This window comes from Rattus norvegicus, chromosome X, assembly GCF_021556685.1.
Source record: "Rattus norvegicus strain SHRSP/BbbUtx chromosome X, alternate assembly SHRSP_T2T, whole genome shotgun sequence".
NCBI lineage: Eukaryota > Metazoa > Chordata > Mammalia > Rodentia > Muridae > Rattus > Rattus norvegicus.
The window spans coordinates 77,207,179-77,229,486 of record NC_141554.1 but is presented as its reverse complement, the minus strand read 5'-3'; the positions used below and the strand labels follow the sequence as shown (position 1 = coordinate 77,229,486).

The following is a 22,308-nucleotide window of genomic DNA, read 5'->3' as shown; positions in this document are numbered from 1 at the left end:
CAAACCAACAATTATATAATTAATCAATGCCTGTGCTTTATTCATATTTATACCAGGATCCCATTCAGTATGCCACATTACATTTAGTTATCACATTTCCTTAGACTCTTTTTGTATGTGACAATTTCTCAGAGCCTTTGTTTTTAATGACCTTTACAATTTCAATATTGCTGTTCAGGTAGTCTGTAGAATGTACTTATCTGGAGATTTTTCCTAGTGCTTTTTTTCATGAGTAGCCTGAGATCACATATTTTTATGAAGAGCAGAGTAGCATTTAATGAAACAGGCTATCAACATAACACTTGATATTGAGTGTGAGCACCTGGCTGGGGTACTGCTGGTCATAGTACCTTGCTGTCCCGAGTAAAACCACTCCTTCCCCATTTTCATAATGTACTTTCTGAAAAGAATACATTTTGATAGTCTACACTTCAAAGAGGGAGAGGGAGAGATTTATGCTACCTTAAGGATAGAATAGCTACATGAACTAGTTAACTTTTTTCTTTTGAGCTTCATTTTTGGCCTCCTTTCCTCCATTATTAAAAAAAGAGGGAGACACATCTCTTGCATTTGATAACCCATCAGATTTCTAAAAACAATCCATTCTGTATTTACTTGACTCACTACTTCCATTTACTCTTCTCATCCTATACATAATCATAAAATTGAAGAGAAATCAAAGACATTTCTTCTCCTAGAAACTGGTGTGTGATGGACCTAGTATCCAGGCTATGCATGTCAGTGAATAAGTAAATGACCCTTTCTTTGCTAACCACTCTAGGGATTTGAGGGAAAATATGTTCTTATTTTGTGAAGAGTTTAATATTTTTCAAAGTTACTTTTAAAAAAAGTCTCTTTACTTCTTCATGAAGTGAATAGGGTAAGTCACAGTACGGAAAAGTAAAGGCCAGAGACAGCGCTTTACCCAGTGTTGTCATATGAGTTGTATAGAGCTGGGTTCTCCTAACCTCCTCTATGAACTTCTACATTTTGTTTAAACTTCAACTGTGTAGGCCTTCAGTTTTAATAGGAAATATTTATGGGTTGAATAGCACATGAGACATAAAATGTGAGAAAGTAAGGCTGAAATGCAAGCTTTAAAATAAAACCTCATTTCTGTGTATGAGGGTAGATAATGATTGATTGGTGATGCCAGAACCCAGAATGTGGGAATAGAAGTGTGAACAGAACAAAAATTAATGTTTTCTAATTGTTCTTGCCTGCTGCAGATATTAAGCAGCTAGCTCTGTGTCTTTTTAAAAAACCACTTATCAAATACTAATGGAAAGGTGTTGAGGTGTCGCTAATCCCAAACAGTGTATAATCCCCAAATAATTTTTATTGTAATATCCTGTCATACATCCACACCCCAGTGCCCCATCCCTGCTGTTCTATTTTAGAAGATTCAGAGACTGCACTGGGAAATTTGGCAAATGGGGTCAACTTTTATTGCTGGGCTGTCTATGTTCGTTCACACACAGGGTAAGAAATTTGTAACTGTCTTGTCACATTTCCTTTATATGTGCTCTAGTGGTCTGGGAAGAGCAAACAATGTAGAGAAAACTTTTCTTCTTTACTACCTGGCCACTCCATCAATCTTAATATCAATTTGGACAAAGTATAAATTGTGGTGTGTACAAAATATTTCAAATCACAGCTCCTGGGGATAAAAGATTGCCATACCCACAGAACAGGAGGCATTTAAGGTGTCTTGTGCTCAGAAGAACTAGCATCTATCTGTGGTGCCACCTACTGGCCAGAATAGGATGGAGAAAGTAGGAAGAGGGGAGGACTGAATTTCCAATTCCTGCTTGGAGGAGGGGAAGAGCGAGGCTTTTCAATGTCAGTGACAAACGGTGGGAAGAAACAGGTGAATATTGACACTATCTCTGCTTGGAGAGTGGAGCTTGTTGACAATTGGGAACACCTAATTTGTATTAAGTCTTAGCTTTAATGTGTTACGGTTCTCTAAGACAGAGAACTTGGGAATTGTGACGATATAATTGAATCTCCTGGAGAGGAAGGGAAATGAGGCAGGTTTTTAATTATCAAAACCTGTCAGCGCTCTTCGTTTGCCAATATGGACCTTTTTGCTGGAGAAAAACTAAGTCCTTCGGAATGTAAATGTTATACCCCCAAATTGTTAGGCTTTGGGAACATGGTTCATGTGGTTTCCCCCCAAATTAGAAAGTTAATGGCACAGCCAGGTGAGCTGTGAGTATAAGTTCAAATGGATCTGGATGGTTTTGTGTTTATGGCAGCTTTGCATAAATAGAGCGGACTAGAATCTTTACAAAATGTCTGATGAGCCCAAGATGAGATTTGAAGGAAAGTTTCCACACTACTCGTAGATGCTATCATATTTTGTGTGGACATATGCTGAGTAGTTAAAAATTCTTCCAACTTGCCTGAATCCAGTTTTCATATCTTCCTCTTGGATGAAATGTCTTCCTATTCCTTCTCTAATCTCATTATTCTGCCTCATATGTGTTGAGTGGATGAAATTAAGTATAGTAGTTTTAATTTTAATAATTTTATTGACTTGGCTTGCCTAGCTGTGGCTTTACAGTTAGCCATGCGGTGGTATATACAAGACTTCCTTCTCTAATTAGATGTATCTTTTATGTCTATAGACACATGAGGGTAAAAACCAAAATGCCGGGATTTTTAGTCTTCTATTTGCTTTGCACCAAGAGGCCTAACAAGTATGTCTACTTTATCTTCTCTAATGGTGAAATAAAACACTTTCATACATTTTCTATTACCTGAAATTTTCTGCTTTTTGGATTATTCAAAGTCTTCTATGTTCACTCCTCAGCTATTCAGTGCCACATCTAAAAAGCACATGGTTTTTTTCGCCTGATTTCATCAGAGGAGCAGTCATTGCTCTTAGGTCTATAGGGGGGGGGAACAAAAATAGCAAGGGTTAAAAACCAATCAGTCCATTTCTGGTATTTAAATTCTAAGTCGGTATCTTCATTTAAAACAAAACAAAACAAAACTGTCTGACTCTCCCTCCTTGCCTACCCTCGCTCCTATACATAATAAGTTCTCTTCCCTTTGTTTCTCCTTTCCTCCTTTGCTAAAATTATGGACCGACTGACAGCTCAAAAATACTCTAATTCTAAGGAACTAAATTCAGTCTTTGATATTCCATTGCCCCCGTGGTTTTAATTAGGTGTAAATTCTCCTATGCTTGCTTTGAAACATGCCTCAGGATCTTAGGGAGATGGCAGGCAGATGGGGTATTAATGCAGGGAGATGTTTCTCTCTTCATGGTGCCCATGCAACATTTATTGTCATTAAAATAGTGTCATTCAAATGAGGTGGCTGATATTGGAAAATGAATGCAAACTTGTTCATTGTTGTGTGGATCTGAGTTTTGGTGAAGAGGCTGTATTAGAGGCAACAGTTCAACCCTGCTTATGCAGTATGTATCTATGTATCTGTAGCTTAATAGGAAACCCCTGACATGAGGACAGAGTTTCTCAGACTATATTAGGGCTGGACGATGAAGATACCTGTCTCTTCTGCTTTCTAAGCTGAGAGGAAAATGTGAAAAAATGTGCAAAGTAGCCAGTGTATTCAGAAGGCAAAAAGTGGATATCTTCTGAGCCCTTTGTAAGATCTTCGGGTAATTCCTTTGAGCCCTGCCAAGTCCTGGAAGCCCTATAATATTTTTTTCTTTCCTAATAAGGTTTTCTTTTGTTGCCCAGGTTAAAGAGAAATTGATTCCTTGGTGGCTGGTGTTCAGCTTTTGTCCTTCTTCATTCAGGCTCTGAATTGAGAAACCCTCTTTTAGTCTATAGGACTGCCCGCTGATATTTAGGCTTAAACATTAAACAATCTTACAGACCTAATTAGTATTTGTGGCTCGTGGCCAAGTCAACTAATTTTGCTTTGTGGGATTTCTGAGAGGAAGAAAAATCATACTTGAAACTTCCTTCAAGATGTCTCCTTGAAAATGGAAGTGTTGCTGACCCAGTGGAAATATTTCATTGTAAACTAGATTGGGAACAACTCTCACAAACACACTTTTCTATACGGCGTTCTTTATTACATCACCCTGGGTTAAGCTGCAAAGAGATGAGGAGGTTAGTGGCCATTTTTTTTTTGAAAAGTAGAATAGATTGAATCAAATGTCTAGAGAGCACTGCTTGATTAATTTAAAACTGAAGGCCTTGCCTCCCCAGTCTCATGCTCCATGGCAGCAATTTCTTCTTGGCTAGAGGCCTAAGCATCTGTGTCCAAATCTCATATTCTTTCCTGGATGGATTCAGCAAGGCAGACCTTGAGTTGCTTAGAGTTTTTTTTTCCCTAATTTAAGTTAAACTTAAAAATGAAAGCCATTAAAGAGCAAAACAAACAAATACAGGAGTAATAAGAGAACATTTTGTCCTGGCACTCAGAGGTCAATTTAATGTGATTAGCAGCATAAAAACTTCACAAAGGCTTTCGCTGGAGGATTAGCAGAAGCAGCATCATTCAGTGTGTTACCGTGCACTGCGATTCTTTCACGTTGGCACTATTTATTGATTGTAGCAGGAGCACAGTATTTGTACCTATTAAGCCTTTTAGTTTCTTTTGAGCTTTCCCTGAGTAAAACACCCTGAATATTGTTTACATGCATGGTTACAAAGGCAAGGACTAAGGGCGAACTGCTCTGCCTGATTTGATTCATTTCAAGGGTAATGCTGTGTGTGTGTGTGTGTGTGTGTGTGTGTGTGTGTGTGTGTGTGTGTTCACACAGAATTGAGTGAGTAGGGCAAGAGTTTTAAGGAAGGGGGACTACTGGAAAGAAAAATATTTCAATGAATTAAAACTGCATACTGAGAAGATTCTGAAATTTAATTAGGAAAAGATGACTGTGTTTTTTCTCTCACCTCCTCCTCGCTCTCCTTTCCTCCATCCTTCCCTTTGTAACAGCACTGAAGTGAAATGAGACGATGAGATTGAAGCCACACACCCACTGTAGGTCTGTTTTGAGAAAGGGTTTTTTTTCTTTCCCACATTTACTTGCAGCAGCAGCAGCAGATCTACTGATGAATACAGTCACCGTGTGGCATCGCGCCAGTCTTCTGCTCATTCCCATCTCTTCTGTGCCACTCTCTGGTTGGGTAAGCAGAGTCCAAGCTCTAAGTGACCGGTGTGTCCACTTTTAATGTATCTTGTGCTTTCCACTGTGCTCATTCAGTGTTCAGCCACTAACCCTCTGCTGTATGTATGGCCTGAGAGAACTGGAGATTTGCTTTCTGAGTTTAGAAATGCTCGCGGGTGACTATGCACAGTGCGTTTACCCTTGTGGGCACACAGGGTCTGTTGGGAACTTTTGGAAAAGGAATAGAGCATGTTTTGAACATAAGGAATAAGAATGTGTTTTAAAACAATTGCATAATTCAAATAATACATTTAAAAGTACAATTGCAGGCTTAAATTCGAGTTTCCTCTTTAAATTTTAATTTTTTCCTCTTTAAATTTGAAACTTTTGTCTTTTGAATGCTGTACCAAAATCCCTTAATAATTCTCAGGTCAGTTGTCAATTGTCAGCTTACCCATTGAGGAATATAGTCACCATGTGGCATCGTGACAGAGCTTTGGCATTTTCTTCATCTTTTCTGGCCCCTGTCTTGTTTTTATTACTAGTATGTGCTTGGTTATAAAAATTAGATTATACTACTTAATAATGGTAGATGGTCAATTGGCTTTAATACATTTAGTGAAAACCTTCCTCCTGTACACATTCAGATACAACTTCCCCACATGTAATCTATACCTCTCCAGTTGATGAAGAGAGACATAAATACCAGAACATGATTGAGGTCACTGCAAATGCACCATAGTTGGGAAAAGAATAAGAATATATGTGACCATGGTGCGCTCCCAAGAGGAACTATGTACCTGCTTAGGATGAGGGGAAGTGGGTATTGGGTAGGAAGGACCTAGAACAGTGCTTCTCAGCCTTCCTAAGATGTGATCCTTTAACACAGTTCCTCATGTGGTGGTCACTCCCGACCATAAAATTATTTCATTGCTACTTCATAACTGTAATTTACTTTTTTGCTACTGTTATGAACCAGAACATCAATATCAGCTACATAGGATATCTGATATGTGATCCCCAAAGGTGTTGAAACTCACAGCTTGAGAACTGCTGACCTAGAGAGAAGAAAATTAAAGCAGGCTGAAAAGCACTTGTGCACTTAGTTATGGGCACAACCAAACAACACTTCCTGCTTCTTATTTCTTATTTCTGAGATATGCACACTGTATACTTCAATGCACAGAAGCTCTATACAGTGACGATCATTTCATTCTTTAATAAAATTTTATTACTTTCATGGGCTTTACTGGCTCTTTCTTTTCAAAACTCAGAACTAGATGTACCATTTCAGGCAGGGGAATGAGACATACTCTTGGAAGATGAATTTACCATTCAACCACATACACGTTAGCAGACATTTTAAAGACCCACATTCTTTATTGCCCTTTGTGATCCTAAAATTCTGTGCGTGCTACACCTCTTGACTTTTGTTTCCCTTTTTCTGTTAAACAGGATCTTCTATTTGCAATTTAGCCTCATGGCCTAAAATTGGCCAAGTGGTCTAGGATAACTTTTAACTTGCATTCTTCCAGCCTCAGTGGGATTGGAAGTGTGCATCACTGTGCCTTAGTTTTAAAATAAACAAAGCTGTGTGTCTAGATAAATTTAGGAAATAATGAAATACACGAGATAAAATAATGCCTTTACTACAGATCTTAAAATAGTCCTTCTGGTACGTTCATTGAGATTCTGGAACAGTGTTACTCAACTCAATTTGCTGAAAACATCTTCAGTAATATTATGTGAATATTTGTTTCAAGGTGTGTAGATTGGAGCAACCATTAACATTTATAGAACTTTGATATTTTAGGACATAATATTTTATTTGTAATTATGGTTTCTGTGCTCATTTGCCCTTTGCCACTTCTGTGCTCAAACAAAAGGAAACTTTTTCTCCTGAGGTCAGTACTTGGCTTCCTTCCATGTCACTGGTTTTCATTTTCAAAGCCCAGCCCAACAAGTTGTTTTCTTTGCTACCTTTCTGCTTTAGCCGAGCAGATTCACAGAGCAGTTCTTGCTCTGCATGGCAGACTAAAACATGACTGAGTATAATAAACTCTATATCATCTTGCTGAGATTTCTAGTTTTTAAGCACTTTTACAACTATCGTCTCATGGGATCCACAAGACCACCCTCAGTAGGTAATCAGTGAGTGATTATCTATCCCATTCTAGCTCAAGGCCATTGCAGCTAACTGAAGGTAGGAACAATAATGTTTATAGTTAAATAGGTTTTTCTTTATTTTACTCACCATCAGCTCCTCAGCCTAGTTCCTTTTCTGCTTTCGTCCTTTTGAAATTCATCATATATAAAAATTGCTTGGGAAATAGGAAAATTTGCTGAGAGAGCAAATTTGGAAGGCTGAAAGGAAATCACACATGGATGTCCCTACCTGAGTGAGTCACTTGGTGGTGGAAAGTTATGCTGAAAAGAAAGATACCAAGACAGCCCTTGATGAAGCCATTACAAAGAAGAATCATTACTAGAGAGCTAGGATTCTTTGCTCTTACTGAAAAGGTCTACTAAGTCATGAAACCCATAACCCCCTCCCTGATTGTCAAAGGACTACTAGAAGGACTGATAAGGGTATCAACTAGTTAGTCCTGCGTATGTCTTTCTAAAATGCTTATTGGACACAGACTACAGAAATCATTTTGGCACAAGACATACATTCTTAATGTGGGAAAGTTTGCTATTTTGGACATCTGGCAATGTCTAGAGGCATCTTTACTAAGAACTTGGTTGCTACTGACATCTAATGGGCAGAGATTAAAGATGCTTCTAAACCTACAAACCATCCCTACCTTACACATATGGCAAAAACTAACCCAAGCCAAGACTGAGAAATTCTGGCCTGAGTCACTCTTTACAAAATGAAGGGTTTGTTCCCTACTTTCTCTCCCAGTACCTGCACTGTGTGTGTTCATGTGTGGATATTTTCCTTAAATATCCACGTTTTAAAGCTTATCCATCTAAGAATAGGCCTCAGATAATTTGAAGAACAGTACTGTGCTCTAAAGAAATGATTGTGTGTGAAAGTGGACTTGATAATTACTTTGAATATTAGGTTCATGTGGGATTTCAGGAATAGCGAATATATAGGAGGACCCAGGATTACCTGCTGATGCTCATGTGGATGTTTTCTCTACTATGGTTTTCATCACTGTGATAAAATACCGACCAAAAGCAACTTGGGAGGAAAACTATTTCCTCTTACATTCGCATGCCCAGTGCATCATTGAGGGAAGTCAGTGCTGGAACTCAAGTAGGAACTGAAGCAGAGACCATGATAGAATGTTGCTCACCGGCTTCCTTCCTGTGACTTGCTCAGATTGCTTTCTTTTTCTAAAATAATTTTATTTTTCTTGAATATTTTATATATTTATATTTCAAATGTTATCCCCTTTTCCCCTTTGCCCATAACTCCTTGCCCTCCCCTGCTTCTATGAGGATGCTGCCACTCCCACCCACCCACTCCCACCTCAATGCCCTGACATTCCCCCACACTGGGGCATCTAGCCTTCACAGGACCAAGGGCTTTTCCTCACATTGATGCTGGACAATGCCATCCTCTGCTACAAATGTAGCTGGAGTCATGTGTCACTCCATGTGTACTCATTATCTCTGGGAGCTCTGGTGGGGTCTGTTTGGTTGATGATGTTGTTCTTCCTGTGGCGTAGCAAACCCATTCAGCTCCTACAGTCTTTTCTCTAACTCCTCCATTGTGGTCCCCTTGTTCAGTCCAATGGTTGGCTGCAAGCATCCTCATCTGTATCAGTAGGACTCTGGCAAAGTCTCACAGGAGACACCCATATCTGGCTCCTGTCGGCAAGCACTTCTTGGCATCAGCAGTAGTGACTGGGTTTGGTGGCTGCATGTGGGACGGATCCCCAGGTGTGGCAGTCTCTGGATGTGCTTTTCTTTAGTCCCTATATCTCCTCCTGTGAGTATTTTGTTCTCCCTTCTAAGAAGGAATAAAGCACCCACATTTTGGTCTTCCTTCATGAGTTTCATATGATCTGTGAATTTTCCCTTAGGTATTTCAAGCTTTTGGGCTAATATCCATTTATCAGTGAGTGCATACCATGTGTGTTCTTTTGTTACTGGGTTGCCTCACTCAGGATATTTTCTAGTTCCTAGTGTTTTTTTATACTAAGCCCCCCTTCCTCCTTTTTAGAATGGCAATTCATATTCTCTGCCATTGTATGTTGAAACTGTGTAATTTTCTTTTTGATTCTACCAGGACTACAGTTAAGAGATTGCCTTGAGTCTCAGCAGAGACCTTGGACTGTTATGAGACTGAAAGACTATGTGGGTACTATTTTGAAGTTGGATTAATTCATCTTGCATTATGATGATGGCTACAAGCCTATGGTGGCTAGGGACTAGAATGTAGTAGTTTGGATGAGAATGGCTCCCATGGGCTCATATTTTCAAATGCTTGATCCCCAGTTGGTGGAAGTGTTTGGTATGGATTAGGAAGTGTGGCCTTATTGGAGGAGGTAGGTCACTGAAGATAGGCTTTGAGGTTTCAAAAACTCATGCCATTCTAGTCCTTCTCTCTGTCTCCAAATTTCAGATAAAATGTAGTCTCCAAGCTACTGCCCCAGCACCACGCCTCCCTGCCTGCCTTGCTCCCTGCCATGATGGTCATGGATTCAACCTCTGAAACTGTAGTCAAGCCCTCAATTAAATTATTTCTTTTATAAGTGGCTTCGGTTACAGTATCTCTTCACAGCAATAATGAAGTAACTAAGACACCCCTTGCATACATGCAAACATGAACATATCCATATGTCTATGCAAATAAAAATATTAAATAATCATATCAAATAATCTATAAAGGAAAATAATTCCAAATTAACAGAGGTAGTACAAGTATGTCATCTACAAATGTTATGATCAATATTCAGCAGTTACCTAATATTGAATCACTATTCTGTATATTCTTGAAATGATAGTGCCTTTTTACTGTATATGCTTTCTATAATTTTCCTGAAATTAATTTTTAGGTGTTTTCACATGTTGAATATCATAGTCTTGATTTTAAATGATAAATAACTAAATATCTTACCTTGTCCTACTTTTATATTGTTCTTCACTTTGCTATTACTAGCCTCTTCCCTCCTAGTCTCATGCCACCATCCAGATAAACTCCAGATGACTTTGTCAGATGTAACATGTATCTTGGTGTGGATGTCTCTGAGTTTATACTACTCGGCATTGGTTGAGCTGCATGTGTACATTACTATTTCTATTAAGTTTAAAAATACATGTGGTCATTATTTCTTCAAATATTTATTTTTTCTTCCTTTCATCCAGGAATTCCATTATGCATATGTTAGTGTATGTGATAATTTCCACAGGTCTCTGAGGTATTTTTTTCTTCATGTTTTTACGCTCCTCTGACTGGCTAAACTCAGTTGGCTTGTCTGGAAAGTTACTGACTCATTCCTCTACTTGTTCAATTGTTAAATTTTGCCTTTTACCAAATCTTTCATTTTATGCCCTTTGACCCCAGATCTATCCAGATCATTTTTATAATTTCTACATCTTTGTTTATAGTCTTTCCTTGTTGAGACATTGTTTTTGTACATCCTCTAGCTCTTTAGGTATGATTTCCTTTAGTTTCGCCATATAATTATAATCAGTTTGTAGTGTTTTTTCAGTAAGTTCAACATTTGAGCTTCTACAAGAGTAGTTTCTGTTAGTTGTTTTTATTCTGTGTATAGAACATACTCCCTTTGGATTTCTTCATGTATCTGTTTTTGTTGTTGTTGTTTGTTTGTTTGAAAAGTGGAGAGCTTAAAATACTATGAAGATTTTAAATAATAATACAGGAATACAGGATACTATCTAGAAATTACATCGATTTTCTCCCTCCATGGGTTATTGATTGGTATTGTCTAGTACCTTTCAATAATTAATTAAAGTCTATTTTTGTGTCACATGTGGCCAATGAAGTCTGCTTGGTTACCTTAGCAGCAAGTAATGAATGGATAGAAATTCCCTTAAACACCTGCAGTCAATAATTCTTCTAGTCTTTAGAGGGGAGCTTTGTACACTTTTAAGGGCATACTTTAAATCCTAAACTTTGTGTGTTATCACATTGTACTTGTGTAGAGCCTTAGGATAAAAAAAATGTATAGTGGCTAGAGATACAGTTCCATTGATGGAGTACTTGACTAGCAAAAATAACACACTGGATTCAATGCCCAGCACTGCCTACACTGGCCATGATGACACAATGACCTGTAATTTCAGCACCCAGAAGGTAGGGTCTGAAGATTTAGAAATTCAAGGTCATTCTTGGCTACAAATTCAAAGCTGACTCTTCTTGCTGAAACAGTCATTGTTTTCCATAACTTCTTTGTGAATTTCCCTTTCTTTGGTTAATTTCCAGAGTTCAAAAACATCACTTTTGACATCATTATTCTGTCCCTCTGAAGTCATTATGAACTCCCGGATATTTAATTTGGTTTCTTGATATTAGTGTGCTAGACAGTTGGATGTATTGGAATTTTTGCTGAAAATTTTTAAAATATGTTTTTATTTATGTCCACATTTATGTGCCAGACTGTCTATATTTGTACAACATGCATCAAGTGCCGACAAAGACCAGAAAAGGGCATCATATCTCCTGGAGCAGGAGTTACAGTCATGTGTGAGCTTCCCAGTATAAATGCTGGGACTTGAACCTGGGTCTTGTGCAAAGGCAGCATGTGTTCATAATCACTGAGTCTCTGTCCAGCCCCCATTTTAAACTTTTTACTTGGAAATAATTTCAAATTAATGCAAAATTAAAAACTATACCAAATATTTTTAAATAACTTCACTCAGATTTATCTATTCTCAATATTTTTCCTCATTTGATTCATAATTATTTTTCCAAACCATTAGAACATAAATTATATATCCTTACATACCATATGGAGATATAGGTTATATATAATTAAGTTTTATATATATTTATATATAATGATGATGTTTTATATATGTACATACTTATTATACTTATATAACCTTAAATACTTTAGTATTAAATATATATACATATATATATCCTTCTGCAAAAAGAGAAACATAAATATCAAGCAAACTCTAAGCCCTTTGATTTACAGTGGTGTCCTGCCTGAAGTGTATTCTAGAGCAATGATAGCACAAAATTTGTGTGAGTAAGAAATCAATATCTGATTTGACTTAAGACCCACTCCATGAAATAGAACCCATGGCAAACACTGCTTGGGTAATCAAGAGCCAGAGACTACATAGCCCAAAGACCTATTGGTAATACCAAATACTACTATTCTAAAAAAAAATATGCAATAGCAAATGACTCCTAATGACATCCTGCTATACTCACAGGTCAGTGCCTTGCTCAGCCATCGTCAGAGAAGCTTCCTATTATAGCAGATGGAGACAAATGCAGACCCACAGCCAGACACCAGGCAGACAATAAGAGACATTAGAGCACTCAGCCCCAAACAGAATGTCTGTATCAAACCCCTCACCTCAGGACTGAGAAAAGGAAGCCCACAAAAGAGGAGCGTCTCAGCTAGGATTTCCATTGCTGTGAAAAGACCTTGACCAAGAGAACTCTAAAAGGGAAAACATTTAGTAGGGGCTAGCTTACAGTTTCAGAGGCTCAGTCCATTGGCGGTGGGAAGTGTGGCAGCCTCCAGGCAGGCACAGTGCTGGAGAAGGAGCTGAGAGTCCCACATCTTGATCCACAGGCAGGGGAAGGGGACTATGTGACTCTGGCCAGATTTGAGCATATATGACCTCAAAGCCCCGCCTTCACAGTGGCATACTGCCTCTAACAAGGCCACACCCTCTCCATACTTCATAATAGTGCCACTCCCTATGGCCAAGCATTCAAACACATAAATCTATGGGGGCAATACCTCTTCAAACTACCATAAGGCGGTACAAAGAGTATAAGAGTCGGGGCGGGGGGATGAAGGATGCCAAGAAGACAAGTTTATCTAAATCAATGTGATCAAAGCTCATTTGAACTCACAGAGATTAAAGTGGCATGCACAGGGTCGGCACAGGTCTGCAACAGATCCTCTGCATAGGACACTTTCTTGATATATATAAAATAGACCCTTGATTACATCCCAAGCATGAAAAGAACAGATCAGCTCAAATGGTGGCCTAGGAAATGGACTCCATCCCTCCTTCATTTCAAACTTGTCAAAAACAAAATATTCAGGGGAAACTATGTAGCCCTCTGAAATCAGTTATATTCTCATACTCACACTGGCATTCTTGTGATTGTCTCTTTTAATGAATGTCTCAAGCCTGTCTCCTTTTTCTTTTGGGTAGTATCCCTTTGGTACCTAACATGCGACAGATGTGAATTGTTTGGGTTTAATCTGTCAAAGTACATCTAAGTGAGAAGCATCACAGGGTAGCTGGGGACCACAAACAGCACTCCTTGCAGGAAAGAACCTGATAATTAAATTTTATATGAAGATTCACCAGAAACATCTTTTTTTTCCAAGCCAAAAGTTGTAAGAATTTCCCAGAGAGACCTCAACTATGAGCTTTTCTATGAAAATCAATTAGTGTTTAATTATGAACTAGCTTTCCTTTAAAAAAAATTGTCACAATGATAAAGTCTATACCTTAACATAAAGAGAAAGATTTTTGCCTTCAATTCTTTACCTTTCAATTCTCTTTTTGAATACTCAACAAATACTTACTTTGTGTGTGCATGTGATTAAAACTAGAAGCTCATATATACTAGGCAAGTTTTTTGTCACTGAAATGCATTCTCACATAAAATATATTTGAAATGGTTGTTTTCTAGTGGATAGTACAGTAGACCCATTTCCTATGCTGAATGAACAACCTAGTCCTCAAATGTTGTTTCTACCTTTAATCACACACACACACACACACACACACACACACACACACACACACACACACACACACACACACACATTATTGTGTCCTAAACCATTAACTTTCTTGGTCCAGGAACCTATTATCTACTTATCCATATTACCATAACCTGCTAGTTACTTAATCTATTTCAACTGGTAAACGTTACTTAATGTTAGTCTACTTTGTGTTAAATTGTCTTTTAAAATTACTTTTTCTTTACATAATTTTGGTTGAACAGTACAAATTTGTTAACGAAATTCTTTACTTTTAACTTAAATATTTCTTGGCATTGTGTTTACTATACTTCAGAAATCTAAGGAATTATATGCTTTAGTTGAAATCAAAACATTTCAACTAAATTCAAGAACATTTCTAAATGCTGTTTCCTCTTCTGGATAATTTGCTCTTTATTTTGATCATTTCTTTTCGAGTTTCTGCCTATTAACTCTACACCCATTCAATTCTCTCCAACTGATGCATATTCAAATCTTCCCCATTCTTATCCTACTTAACAAAGTGTATATCTTGAGGAGACAAAGTTGTGTTTATTTATGCTGCTAAAGAAAACCTTGACACTGTACACACTAAACCTTGAAAATTTGAATATCACATAACTAACTTATAAAGAAAAGATGCATCCAGGAAGCTTTTCTTGGTAATTGTCCCTTTTTTGTCAACTTACACAAACTCGAGTTATCTGGGAAGAGGAACCTCAGTTAAGAAAATACTTCTATTAGATTGCATATAGGTAAGTCTTTAGGGCATTTTCTTGATCAATGGTCAGTATTATAGGTAAGTCTTTAGGGCATTTTCTTGATCAATGGTCAGTATAGGAGGGCCCAGCACTCTAAAGGTGAGTGGTTCCTGTGCACATGGTCCTAAGAAAGGAGACTGAGTCAGCCACAGAAAGCAAGCCAGGAAGCAGCATTGCTTCTATTTCAGTTCCTGCCTGCAGGTTCCTGACTTGGATGCCTGTCCTGACTTCCCTCGGGGATTGACTGTAACCTGTCTGATGGCATAAACCTTTTTTTTCCCCAAGTTGCTTTTGGTCAGAGTTTGATCGCAGCAAAAGAAAGCAAACTGTGATAGAAATTGGTCCAGGTCACCAGGTATTGCTGTGATAGGCATAGCCATGTTGTTTTGGAGAGGATTGTAGCAAGAGTTTGGAATTGGGGCAGGAAAAACCTGTGATTATTCAAACCCTAATGGGCTATTCTATGGGGGATTGGGAGATACAAGTGTTGAGATCCATGCAGATGATGGGGGTCTGGCTTGCAAAGTTTCAGAGGGAGGCAAAGACTCTATCAGGGTCATGTGATATATTTGAAATAAGAATCTGGTGTCACTGGAGCTGAAAGAATCAGCTGTGATTAACAAGAGACTAGCATCATTGAAGTGAAACTTTTGCATTGCTGAGACAATTGCTGGTTCACTGGGGCTTAGAAATCAGCTGCTATTAAGAACAGACTTGCATCATTGAGGTGAAATCTTCTGGGAGTATTTCCTTGGGGCTCAGCACATAGAAGCTGTAGTCCAGAGTAGACAAATGCTACAAATAATGGTGGCAGAAAAACTTGATAATGTGTAGAGTCTCCCATGGGGTATTAGTTTTGAAGGCATTAGAGGGATCAGGAAGAGCATCTGAACTTCAGCACTGTTTGAGAGGCTAGAAAGTCTGTTGGTGAAGGTGCCACCACCAAGTTGCTGTAGAGACCCCAGTGTATTGGAGATGACATGATTGTAGAAAAACCATCAAGGATAGCAGTAGCTGTGGAGTGAAAGTGGTCCAAGCCAACAGGGAAAGCCAGAGAAGTGGAGCTGCCCAGGGCCTTTGGAGTTCAGAGGATTTTGAGTGGGTACCAGATGCAAAGCACTGAACTTTTTACACTGGTGAAGTTTGGTTTGCTTTGATTTGGTTGTGACTGTGCCCTGATTTTTTCCTCTTGTAGTAAGACATTATATAATTTCCTTTTCATTTTTACAAGATCCCACAGTTAATTTTTGACTTTAAGGAAACGTGGGTATTTTAAAGAGACTGAACGTTTTGGCATGTTTGAATTTTTAAACTGGTACTTTTAAAGTCATTTGTGTTATATATGATGTTATTGGGTTTATGGGCACGATGATATTGTCGTGTTAACATTAATGTGAGATATTGGGGATCAGCTAAAACAGGAAGACTTACTGCAAGTGGTTGTGTTTTGGTTATGCAAACGTCCGTATTCCTTTTACCTTTCAGGCAGTTCAAATTTAGGAATGTGTTCATATGGAAATTGTCATGCTGTCCATAGCTCTTTTAAAAAACCTTAATTACATGGGTCACGGTTTTGAGATTGTTGTTCTACACCATTTGGCATACTGTATTTGCTGAATGCTCTAAAGAAATGGATGAATGCCTATATTTATCAGAACTGTGAAATCGAAGTTTACTATAAGTACTTTTTATGCTGAATCATCACCACCAAGGTGGGTTGGAGACCCCCACCATATTCAGCCAAACATGATGAAAGTGCCACCTATTATAAAGAAACATTTAAAGCAAAGATGCTCCGGATTCTTCCTAATTTCAATAAGTATGTTAGGTTGGGTTACTGTAAAACTTTATCATAGTCTGGGTACTTATAAACAATAAAATACCACATTTACAGTTTTGGATGCTGGAAATACTAAGATCAAAGCCCCAACAGGTTGAATGTTTGATGGGGGCTTCCTTTCTGGTTCACAGACAACCTGGAAGTGTACCTTATTTGTAAGAAAAGTCCTTGTGGATGTAATTAAGCAATATCAAAACGAACAGATTATTATGCTATTATGGATTTTTTGTGCCTTAAATATATATATGTGTGTGTGTGTGTGTGTGTGTGTGTGTGTGTGTGTGTGTGTTATAAGAAGGGAAGAATCTCCTTAGGTCTACAGAGAATGCAACCCTACCGCTACTTTGAGTTTAGACTTCTGACTTTTTGAACTGTGAAGAGTAAATTGCTATCATGTTTGTAGGAATTTGTTACAAAACCATAAAAATGAATACAATTAATGTTTCAAATCCATGATAATTTGAGGTCAACGTATATCTAGTAAAAAAAATCAAACAAAACTAACAAACAAAAGCTATGGTGTTTTTGTCAGCTGGTTTGAATTTGATTTGTTTATCATGGAAGAAAATCGTCTTACAGTTTGATAAAGATACTGCTTTTATTATAATTTTTTTCATTTTTTGTGGGAAGAGACACACATAACAGGTGAGTAAAAGTCAGAAGATAACCCACATCTCTCAGCTCTCTCCTTCAATCATGGATCTTGAGGAGTAAACCCAGGTCTTTCAGGTTTGATACTGACTAACTACGTACGTACTTTCTACTTACTATTAAGCTATCCCACCAGCCTGATACTATCAGTTTTAAACAAATAACAGCACTTTTTACCACAAGAAAAAGGTAGAAACATGAAAATAATTGTAATCCTGAAATGATGCTTAATAAGCTATAATGTTTTGACTATGGATGAAAAAAAATTAGTAAGTAAGTAGTCTAGGCCAGACATGAGCTATCCATTGGTGATTATAAGACAAATAATTCTTCCTTAGAATGCATTCAGTTGATACGAGGAGGGGTTAGTCACATTGTAACTTAATTGTCTGACTATTTTTGTTGATTAAAGAATCACTTGATGAGATAAGTGAACTTTATGTCTCACCAAGTGTCTGACATGCAGTGTGTACTCAAATTTTTAATTCATATTAATACTATTCTATTATATACTGTTACTGTAAATAAGGTGTAGCCTTGAATAGATTTGAATTTTTGAAAGAAGTGTGTGTGTGTGTGTGTGTGTGTGTGTGTGTGTGTGTGTGTACCTGTGGAGGCCAGAAAATGATGATACAGGGTATGCATATTTAAAATTGTATTTCCCAAAAGGCACTTGTAATTGAGGGAGTGAGACAAGGCCTGTGGACTGTAATTTTAAAGTAATGAATATTTGCTCTTATAAATCAGCATTTACATATTAAAATGAATATTGTCTTCTAAATTGGTCACTTTATGAAACATATACATTAGTCTCACAAAATTGACATTAATTAAAATTGGTTTGGAATTCTCTGGTAATATTTTCTTCAGATACTACAGTATGTTGCTCAGAACTTTATGGGTAGAAGCTATGTCACTTGGAGCCTGCTTGCTTTTTTCTAGATTAACCTCTTTAGAGTAGACCACATGTGTGCAAAACCTCAGATTTGTTTTCTAAAGAAAAGTTTATTTCATTACTTTATGAACATATTTTATCAGTATTGAAATAGGACATCTAGACTTTTCTAGTATCATTTACCTCACCACACACGGGTTCCTTGCTTCCAATTTCTGATGAGAGGAGTCTGTCCTTCAACAGAGGAATGGATGCAGAAAATGTGGTACATCTACACAATGAAGTACTACTCAGCTATTAAAAACAGTGACTTCATGAAATTCATAGGCAAATGGATGGAACTAGAAAATATTCAGAGTGAGGTAACCCAATCACAGAAAATCACACCCAAGAGACAATCTACAGACCACATGAAGCTCAAGAAAAAGGAAGGCCAAAGTGCAGGTGCTTCAGGCTTTCTTAAAAGGGGGAACAAAAATATTCACAGAAGGAAATATGGAGACAAAGTTTGGAGCAGAGGCTGAAGGAAAGGCCATCCAGAGACTGACCCACCTGGGGATCCATCCCACATGCAGCCACCAAACCAAGACACTATTGTTGATGCCAAGAAGTGCATACTGACAAGAGCCTGATATAGCTGTCTCCTGAGAGGCTATGCCAGAGCATGACAAATACAGAGGCAAATGCTCACAGTCAACCATTGAACTGAGAATGGGGTTCCCATTGGAGGATAGAGGAAGGATTGAAGGAGCTGAAGGGACTTGCAACCCCTTAAGAACAACAATACCCACCAACCAGACTCCCAGGGACTAAACCACCATCCAAAGAGTACACATGGACAGACCCATGCTTCCAGCTGCATATGTTGCAGAGGATGGCCTTGTTGGGCACCAATGGGAGGAGAAACCCTTGGTCCTGCCAATGCTAGACGCCCCCACCCACCCAGTGTAAGGGAATGTCAGGGCAGGGAGTCGGGAAGGGGTGGGTGATTGGGTGGGTAGGGCAACACCCTCATAGAAGCAGGGGGAGGGGAGATGGGATAGGGGATTTATGGATGGGAAACCAAGAAAGGGGATAATATTTGAAATGTACATTTTAAAATATCCAAAAAAAAAAAGGAAAAAAAAGAAACCCTGAGAAAGAAAGTTAAACAACTGAAAAAATTGCTATGGATAATATCTTCTGTGTGTCTCCTAATCACTTCATTTTTAAATTAAAGTACTTGCTGGCATCCCAACATTGTATATCAGGTATGTGTATGGGTCATGTATTTTGCGTGTTTAGGCAAAAGTCTCTGGATCAGAAGAACTGTTTCCGAGGAGCCGTATTTGCAAGTCCTCATCTGCATACATATCATGGTAACATCCTCTTTACCACTTTTCCAGTCTCTGCCTCCTGCCTAATTCTATAAATTAGTTTGACTTCAATTTTTTGTTTTGACAACACTGCACTAATAAATACAAATTTCTGTTTTATTTAGTCTTTGTTGCATAAGAAACCACCGCCAAATATATTCATTGAAAATAACAAAATGAAAGAATATTTAAAGAACCAATAAATTTCTGAAGCCACAACTAATCCTATAGTAACCAGTTATATTGGTAGACAGTCCTCTATAGCTAAATGAGACAAAATATGGACATTTCCAATATAGTACATGGAAAATAGAACAAATATATGATAAATATTTATTGCCCACTTATGTAGCTTAAATTGCAGCTAATTTCTAATTCTATCCCATTCTGCAACAAAAGTGAATTGTTAGTTTTTCATCTACATCATGAAGCTTCATTTATGTTAAAGCTGTTCTAGTCATTACAATATTTCTCTTCCAAGGTCAACATAATCAGATCCTTTGTCATCCTCATATGTCAGGATGTATAGATAATGTATTTTTAAGGGAGAAATGAGTCATACCAAAAGCTTGGTATAGTCCACAGATATCCATATGGCACAATAATCTTGAAAAGATTTTGTGATAACGGTAAAATGTATCTATCTGTGCCTTAAAATATAAGTCGAATTCAGATGGACTGAAAAGGGACTTGAATGCATCAGTTATATGAGCTAAAAGGGCTTTGAAAGGGTGCAATGATGAATGTATTTATTATTGGCTCTATCTGCCTTAACTAGTTCCTATAGCAGCTATAGGGGCTGAGGATGGCTACAAGGAGAATCAGTTTCTGCCGAAGTAGATCCTCTTGCTTTTGGGGAAAAAGGATACTAATTACTGTGGACGCTAATTGTTTCTATTTGAAAATTCTTAAAGTGTTTTATCTGAAACATGTTAAGTGAGCATTAGGTGGGTAAGTAAATCACCGCCAGTAAAGAATTTTTTACTACTAGTGTGGGAAGACTTCGTTGCATAGGGAAATGAGCTTGGTACCTCCTCTTCTATTATGCTTTCCTTGGGAGCTGATAATTGAAAATGTTTTAAGAGAAAAGGTTATAATTAGTGTTCTGGAGTTGTGACTTGTAGCTTTATTCCCTTTGAGATTTTATGTTTACTTTTTAAGTGACTCACTTGGAGGAATACCAGTTGCCAAAAACTCACCATGTATATTATCCACTTGTATTCTTGAGTTATAACACAAATGGGCTGGTTGTATTGCATATATCTTTAATCCAAGTACTTAGAAGACAGGCAGGCAGATCTCTACAAATATGAGGACAACCTCATTAGTTCTTGGTCAACCAGAGCTATATAGCGAGATCCTGTCTCAAAAATATCAAACGATAACAATCAATGTGACTAAATGATATTAGAATATCTCCATATGTACTGACAGTAGTAGATTGCAGTTCATTTGTTGTTTGACTGGCCATACAAGCCCAATAAAAGTTAGCTTCTTCACTGTCTTCCCCTCGTGTGCACCTTTAGCTTGGTTTTCTGCTCAAATATACCTTGAGATCTTGGCCTATCTGCTAATGAAATTTTTGAATACCATGGAGTTTCTAGCCACCACCTAAAACAAAATCATAGTGTATGAGTTATTTGAATGACATCTCAATTGAGACATCTTTTTTTTTTTTGCTTTTAAAAACATACCTTTACTTTTGTCTCGTTTTCAGCAATATATATATATATATACATATATCCTCATAGTAGATTGTCAATTTTCTGAAAGAGAAACAAGATAAAGGAAAGGGTATAGATTCTCTTTTAATACCATAGTGAAAAATGTTCTTTGATTATTTTCATTTATCATAATTTCTATTTTTAAATATTTCTTCTCCTCAGTACTTATTACTGAGGTATGTATAGTGGACACTCATTTTCAAAATGTTCAAATTTTAGGATTCTTATTTTCTAAAGTCACGGAGCATCTTTTAGCTAACAGATGACATGTGTATAGCTGCTCTGTTTGAGCTTCTTAGTGAAATAATTACTTAGCTGTAGCCACTGCTAAAAGTGTGAACAGTCACCAATAATGAAAACTCTGGCTCACTTGAAAAGTGAATGTCCAGCTGGCTTCACTGAAAACTAGTTTTGGATTTATTGCCAGCTATTATTGCAGGGGTGTTCCAGTTCTCTAAGGTTTATGTTGCAGTATATCTTGCAGTGTACCTGAGAGGAACTCAAAGTGTTGAATTAATGAATTCAATCAGAGGTCTCAAGGACTGCTAAATCATTAACGTGCCCCTTCCAAAATGTTTTATATCTATGATATAGTTAGAGCCAAAGTATGGACAGGATGTGTTTTTATAGTTTAAAAAACTGCTCAAGGCTCTTTAGTTGATCAGGAGAAATCAAGCCTCTCTTGTAGGGATTCACTAGAAATCTCAGTCTCTACTCCCTACACCCCGTCTAGTAAGCATTCATTAGGATTGCCATGGGAATTGCGGTTTACCGTAAGCAACCATTCCTTGTTATGTTGAGAGAAGAGGGAGTTGGGAGGTAGGGAGAACTGCTGAAAACCCCAAACACAGCCCATTATTCTGAAGTATTTATGTATAGATCATGTGACCCACATAGCCTAAGCTGGCTTGGCTCTCACAAGACTTCTTTGTCTTTTGAGTGCTGAAATTGTAGTTATGTGTGGATAGTCCTTGCTTAGTTTGGGGGAGTTTAATGATTAATGGTAACTTAAAATTGAAAAATAAAAATTACAATTAAAAATCCCAATATATGCAATGAATAATGTTATACAACTGTAACATTAGAAGGCTCC

The 22,308-nt window shown here is 37.7% G+C and overlaps 1 protein-coding gene across 4 annotated transcripts in view; it reads left to right on the top strand.

The window, feature by feature from the left end:
• Positions 1–22,308, top strand: part of Nexmif (neurite extension and migration factor) — a 131,548-nt gene that overhangs the window by 20,520 nt on the left and 88,720 nt on the right. The window contains exon 3 of one of the 4 annotated variants that reach the window (XM_087599420.1): positions 5,023–5,117. The exons of the other annotated variants lie outside the window; for them this stretch is intronic. The gene's annotated coding sequence lies outside the window, so the exon portion shown is untranslated. The remainder of the gene's footprint in view (positions 1–5,022; positions 5,118–22,308) is intronic. 4 annotated transcript variants of the gene reach the window in all.